The sequence below is a fragment of the Neopsephotus bourkii genome, unplaced genomic scaffold, assembly GCF_033783945.1.
Source record: "Neopsephotus bourkii isolate Nb327-2 ecotype Australia unplaced genomic scaffold, CSIRO-AGI_Nbou_v1 NB_1433, whole genome shotgun sequence".
NCBI lineage: Eukaryota > Metazoa > Chordata > Aves > Psittaciformes > Psittacidae > Neopsephotus > Neopsephotus bourkii.
The window spans coordinates 4,492,672-4,499,424 of NW_026901910.1; positions in this window are offsets into that span (position 1 = coordinate 4,492,672).

Here is a 6,753-nt window from a genome sequence, read left to right on the forward strand (position 1 = left end):
AGCCAGAGATCTGCCTCTGTGCAGTAGTGTGGGGCCAGGATTATTTGTGCCCTGGCTGAGGCCAGGTTCTAATCCGTGTCCCTTGGCCACACTCAGCATCCCCTACTGAAGTGTGAGCAAAGCTGTGTGAGCTCGCACAGGAGCATCGCACCGGGCAGGAAGGTGTTTCTGAACCACATGAGGATGGAAAGGTCAACAACACCCCTGGTGCAGACCTAGCGTGGAATGCGTTCGGTTACAGTTCAGGGAAGATCAGGTGTGATGAGCAGGGTGAGAGCAGCCAAAGGAACCCTTGCAGGCAGGCTACGTTCCAGGACTGCAGCAAACGTGTTCAGTGCTGTGGGAAAAGGTCTGTACCAGTGCTTGGGAGATCCAGCTCCAAGTCACAATGTTAATGTGAGCCTGTGGAAGCCACCCATGGTGCAGGATAGAGAGGATTTGCACTGCCTGACCTAAGGCAACCTGTTTAGGTGGCTGGACAATAGTCAGGAGTGAGGTGCTTCTCCAAAAAGACATCACACCTACTTCGAGAGCAAGCTCTAATCACTTCCTTAACATGCCATGGACTGGAAAGGCCATCCTGGCTTATGCACAGCCTCCCTGTGACTCAGGGGTAAAGCTATGGTGAGCACTTGCACTCTTACTGGGGGTGATGGTCAATGTCACCATCTCTCCCAGGGACACTTCCCTAACTAACAAACACTATTTGGCCTGATAAAGAGTAGCCAAGGAGTGGCCTTTCAATGGGCCTGATCTTGGAGTGTAAAAGCAGTCCTGGGAATGGGAAGGAAGGAAGGAAGGAAGGAAAGGAAGGAAAGGAAGGAAAGGAAGATGAGAAGTTGCATGTCCTCTGCCTGGGAAACGGCATCCAGTCCAGTGTGTTTCAGACAGGCATCCCAAGCTGCCAGACTTGAGCATCATCTGCTGCTGGAGATGGAAGTGACAAGCGGGCTCAGCCCCTAATGGACCTGCCTGACAGAGAATCCATTTCCTGAGTGCAGTGCCTCCTTCACACTGCGCAGGTTTCTACCATGCTCCTTAATTACTGTAATTAAGCAGTCATGCTGAGTGATGTTAGACAGAGGGTTCAGAGTCATTACAGGCCTGCAGAAAATTAAACCAGCCCTGGCTTCAGTGTCTGAGATCTTCTTCGTGCTGGTGATAATGAATGCTGGAGTAGGAGATAGAGCTTTATGACATGGGGTCAGGCCATTTGTCACGGCTCTTAGGTCTGCCCTTGTCAAACATGGCCAGCACATGATGGGACACAGCAGCAGTATGCATCCTTCCATCTCCCAGAGCTGGACAACTGCCCTGAACAGTAGTTTGGAAGCTCCAAAAGGGAAAGGTCATTGTGACTGGCCCAGAGATGTTAGTGGTGCTTGATGACATGTCTAGTTTGCCATTTGCCAAGCAAGAGAATAAACATGCAGTTAGCTGGGAGGTGCAAGGGTAGTCTATAACCATGCACATCAACACCACAGTGATCATGGAGGTTAAATCTGTTTCCCTACGGTTTTATAGAGCAGCCTGAGCAGCTGAGAAATGGCTTTCCCTAAGGGGCTTGCTGACAATAGGAGAGGACTAAACTGGAGACCTCACCTTTTCAATCCCTCTACTCAACACTTTCTTTGCTTGAGGGTACGCTGTGTTTTGCAGACCTATTTCTATTCATACAGGTAGGGAAACACACTGTGTACAAGAGACAATGGCTCAGTTCATATACAATTGGCATCTAATTCATTTCTTTGTGAATGTGAAAATCAATACCGTTTACAGAATCCACAAAGGCTCTTCAATCGGTCAGTGTCCTTGTTGAGTTCATTTCTGGCTGCCAAAAGAGCCTTTCAGGAGGTGATTCTATGAGCTGAAGAAGGAAAATAATGATCCCGTTTCTCTAATGAACCTCGAGAAGTCTCTTGCCTTCTCCTCCATCCCCCAGTAGAGGGAAAGTGTTCCTTGGTAATCAGCTTTATGGGATGGACTGGCTTTTCTTGGACTTCTGCCTGGCTAGTCAACTTCTGGTGCTTGTTTTGCTCCAGCTAAGCTTCAAGTGTCACATATGCAACAACACCTATTTCTTCAGCAGATGTTAGATGATTTCAGCTCCGCTTGTGCTTGTAGGTTTTGTGGCACAACAATCAGAGCCCGGTTTGGTCTCTCCCAGCTCCACTGGTTTTTGCAGTCTCCTGTGCCTCTAATTTGATCGGTAGCAAGCGTGTTCCTGCCTGTGCGAGGAACAATTCCAGCCCTGTGGTCAGTGCATCCAGCGATAGCTTCTTTCCATGTGGGGATGTTCCAGCTGTTGGCTGCTTTCCCATTTCCATCTGTTTATCTACTCCATGAGTCACCGCCTCAGTCCGCTATTTCCAGTATGGGACTCAGGATGCCGTAACGTGGCAACACCACCTGGAGCTGTTGGACAAGTGACTTTAGCCAAGCAGGAAATCCAGGCTGAGGTCTCCAGTTTGCAACTGCTCTTTTTCAGCGTTCACTTCCTAAAACCTACAGAGCTGTTACTAATAATCCATCCCTGCTTATTGATGGTGAGCCAGCTGGAGTGTGATTGCTTGTTATTGCTCAGGGTCTGCTGACAAATGTCACCATTGAGCTGGCTGCTTTACAGTTGTCAGGGCCAAAAGACCAGAAAACCTTTAATTTATTTTCCTTTAAATACAAAAAAACAGAGCCTAAGACTTGAAAATTAAGATTAGTTTTACCTTTTCCTCCTTAGTTTTACCTCTTTTATTAATTTTACCTCTTTCCTTCACAGCCTAAAGAGATGCGTATTGAGATAGGGCAAATATAAGATACCTTTTACAACTCTTCTGTGATTCTGTTTTCTACCCCATGGCTTAAACTGATGTCTGGTGCATTCCCCTGGATTTACACCCATCCCGAACTGGCTTGTTATGTTTTGGGTGTGCATTCAGTTACACAGTGAAATCAGCAGCAGCCTTGCTGGGTGTTTCAGGGATTTTAGGAATACTTTCTGTTCTCTCATAGCTGTGTGGAATAGAAACATTTCCTGGGTGTAAAACCCCTCCTTTCCTCTCTCAGAGGGTAACTGCATCCGAATTAGGCATAGCCCTGAGGCAAGGAGCCCCATTCCCTCTTCAGGACCAGGAGGTGAAAAGAAGCAGCTGATCCTCCTCTGTAAAGATGGGACTTGTCTTTTCAACACTGGCAATGACAGAGCCCCAGGACAAGTCACTTTTCACCTGCTGATCCCCAGGGAAAAGCAGGGCAGTCAGCATAAAGCATCAGCATTGCTCCAAGTCTAGCCCAAGGGTAGGGCAAACCAAAAGGAACAGGACTCTATCATCTGTGGTGTTTGATTTGAGTATTTTATGGGGAGGAATTTATTTCTCTGCAGGGTGTAACAAGAGACAGCAAAGAAACATCATGATAAATACAGGGTTCAAATTAATTCTTTCTTTTTTTCCTTCCTTTTTGGAAAGCAATTTTCCTCTTTATTTTTTTCACTAAATGCTACAGAAACAGCCACAGAACTCCATAGAATTTGTAGATTTTTGTGAGCACTGGATTCTCCTGCCCCCGTTCGCTCTGCTAATTACCCTTTTAGCTTGCTTTTGCTCCCTTTCCACAGATCTCTTGGTTTATTTATATCTACCTATCCATAATGATTTCAGACCCATTACTCACAGCAGCACCAGGAAACATTACATTCCCCAATTTACAATTGCAATTATGATATCCGTCAGAAACAAATGCAGCTGCCTTTAATTTTAAGCAATATTTTGATCATCATAATTAAAAAAAGAACTTGTGGCATCGCACACATTAGAGGAATTAATGTAATTTCCTGGCTGCCTTAAAAGGCATGCAAAGTAGTGGTCGCTGGATAAGAGATGTAAGGGGGGAATTAACCCTTTACCACTCTTTAAGGCACATTGAAAGCCTTAATGATATGTTTTTTAGGAGTTAACTTCACTGCAGAGTTTAATGCGTGAGTTCTTTGCCCTTCAACTCCGTTTTCCTCCTACTTTTCTCTTTCTGAAATTGCTAGCTATTAAAGTATTTGTGTGCAAACAAGAACATTTTCCTGTCACTGTTCATTTCAGCTCGCACGTTTGAATGTGCAGGGACAGATGAAATCCAGTTGGTAATATTATAATCATTTCCACAATTGCATATTACAAACTCAGTAACAAACTCTGGCAGATCCCGGGTCTTGTGTGTCTCATTGTGTTTTACAAGGAAGAGTATATGCAGAGCAAGTCTGGATTAATGACACAGCGGCATCATTGGGGGGAGGAAGGATTCTGATGAACAGCCATAGAACATCCTTTTCATGAAAGCTGGGGCTCATTCAATTAATTTTAATGTGCTGTCTCAGCCATGAAAGGTGAAAGTTTGACTTCTTGTTGTCTTAGTGGCAGGAGATTCATCTGTGCATGAATTCTCTTACTGTATTGTTTGCTTCTTACTTTGAACCTCCCTATCAGGACTCATCTTGGGTAACTGCTCAGCCAGCGCACTGACATGCTATAGGCCTCTGAACCTTTGGATAATGCTGGTCAACTTGACTTCTTCCCTTGGAGTATTGACCACCACACTAACCCTGGAGGATCAAGCTGTATCCGTATCAGGATATTCGGGAAGCTTCCCTCCTTCTGCAGGTTCTATTCCCTCCTTCTGCTCAGCCACATCTCTGTTGGTAGTGGACAGAATGTAGTTGTTGCATCTGATCATTATTTGCACTGTGTCCCTGCAGGTCTTGTCCAGTTGGGTTCTGTACCAGGTGGAAAATGTCCCTGTCCTGAAACTCATATGATCTGAATAGATGCAATACTGGGAGAAGGGAAGAGTTTTGAGGCTGGCCAAATTGGGCTGATTGATGATCTCATATGACATCACACTGGCACCAGGAGGACCTGCCTTTGCATCTCCCTTGCTCCAGCTTGAACCTCCAGTGCCAGGGTATTTGATCCCAGTGTCCTCTGTGAGTTTGAAAAGCATGAATGTGGTTGTAAGCACGAGCAGTACAGTCAAAGCCAAACAAAGCAAAGAGCATGAAGTGATGCCCAGGGGAAGGAGCTAACAACCAGAGGGGTGTAACAGAGCAGATGGCATTGAGCAGATGTCCATCGGTGTCTGCTGAGGTTTATATCCTCTCCAAAGGACCTATGTAGCTGAGCAAGACTGGCCAGAAGGATGAGCACTCCTTACATGTTCATGGCCAGTGGACAGAGTGCTCAGAGGCTCTGTGCCTTGCCTACAATTGCATCCCCTGGCATACCCCTCTGCTCCCAAATCATTCATAGCAGCCTGCCTTTTGTTCTGTATGAACAACTCTTCCCCTGCTTTGGCAAAACAAACACACACCAACTCCAACTGCATGGGAGATGATGGGTGCTTGAGCATCACAGCAGATAAACTGGGGTAGAACAGATTGGTACTAAACTAAATTATCTCATCATAACTCCCTCCTCTCTGCTTCCTGTTTCTCCCAGGCTCTGAAATCTGATAACTCATCTAACTACAGATTTCCATCAGGTGCAAGGTGATTTTGAGGTAATTTGATTTCTGTCAGTATCGGGTCAGGAAGATGAGCCTTTTTATGTTTTCCTTTAAGCACAAGCACCCATAGCTACAATGTGGAAGGAGATGATCCTATTCCAAACAGAAAACAAAAGCATAAGAGAGGAAGGACTGACTTCTTGTACGCATTTCCCTTCAGGCTGGCACCTCGTCTGACTGGCCGATGTGATTGCATTCTTAATTTCAACCTCAAAAAATCAGTTCAGTTAAAGAAAACCCAAGCTGTAGTCAGTGCTTGGAGCACGGAGCAGTAATCACTGCCTGATCAGAACTTGTTTGCCATTATCTGCCTGGTGTTGGTCTATGATGTATGAAGCAATTTTGGCTACGACAGTTCTGTGTGCATGCAGCTCCTTCCTGGTAAAAACTATACAGGATTGGGTGGGATTATTTTTCTTTGTGCCTTCTTTTTTCTTTATGAAGGAGCAATATTTTAAACTAAAAGGAGTTTTCAAACTGTAGTCACCATCATTCATCTTTACAGTCCTGGGGTATGAACAATCTCTTCATTAGACACTGAATTTTTCTCCATTACAGCACTATCTGAATGCATTTATTCGGTCATTTATTAGAAGTTACTTGATGTGGTGCAGGGAAGGAGAGAACTAAATTAAAGCAAAAGGGCCGTGTGTGCAGGTACACTTGTATACTCTAAATGGAGAAGTCTATAAAGATATCCAAACTTAATAACAGCCATAACTCTGCAACTCAGACAAATACACAGTGGAAACACTCCACTTCACAGTGATGGGGAGGGAGGTAAAGAGAAAACAGGGGGCTCTCATCAAACCTCCTCTGCTGGTGGACTGGAGCTAGGGCTGGGGAAGAGTGCTTCCTCTTTAAATGTTGGGATCAGCATCAAATGCTTTGTTCACAGGCAGCACCGGTGGCTGTTTGGCTGTCTTGTTGGCTGTACTTTGGTTTGAAGGATGGGCAGGAAGACGGGATTGAAGTGTAACAGGTTTGATCATGCTGAGCCGGTGCTTTTAGGATTCCCTAGGCCTGTCCTGTGCTTTATGTTTTAGTAATGCCTCAGGCCCATCTGATCAGAGGCTGATTGTATAAATTCAGCATCCATCCATAGCACGCATCATATTATATGCATATGTAATGGGCGAGCTAGACACCTCAGCTGGCCTTTCCCCAAGTAATCATGCGTGCTCAGGTTAAATCCCCTCCTGAATCTAA